Source organism: Plasmopara halstedii, assembly GCF_900000015.1.
Source record: "Plasmopara halstedii genome assembly, contig: Scaffold_650, whole genome shotgun sequence".
In the NCBI taxonomy this organism is placed as follows: domain Eukaryota; phylum Oomycota; class Peronosporomycetes; order Peronosporales; family Peronosporaceae; genus Plasmopara; species Plasmopara halstedii.
In genome coordinates this window covers 1,969,735-1,970,207 of record NW_020187567.1, presented here as the reverse complement: position 1 = coordinate 1,970,207, position 473 = coordinate 1,969,735, and positions in this window count along the sequence as shown.

Sequence of the window (473 nt, the reverse complement as noted above, 5' to 3'; positions counted from 1 at the left end):
TGATACCAGTACCGCGACAATCGGTTCGATCAGGGCCTTCTTGATGAAAAATTCCACAGAATGACATGTTACCTCGCACACGATTCGGTAGTTCATGCACCTCTGGGAATGTCACTGAGTGGAGCAAGTGATACCCTACACGCTCACCGTTTTGTAGATGAAGGAGACCAGTACTTTCAATGTACACATAGTCACGATTCCGAACAAGTCCAATGGATGCAAGAGGGATGTCAATCTCCATCCATTTGATCACTACGGCTCTGAAGGGATCATTTACTGTAGGCTCGATGATCGTAGCTAGAACTGCTGCTGCGTTGAAATCGTTCAAGTACGACGACTTGATTCGCATTGACTCGATTGTTGGATTCACAAGACCAAACATGTTTTCATCCAATGTACCAGGTAGAGGTCCAACCATAAGCAATTGGGGAAGTTTTGTGTCGGGATTCTGGTTCTTGCGCTCAAGGTACGCA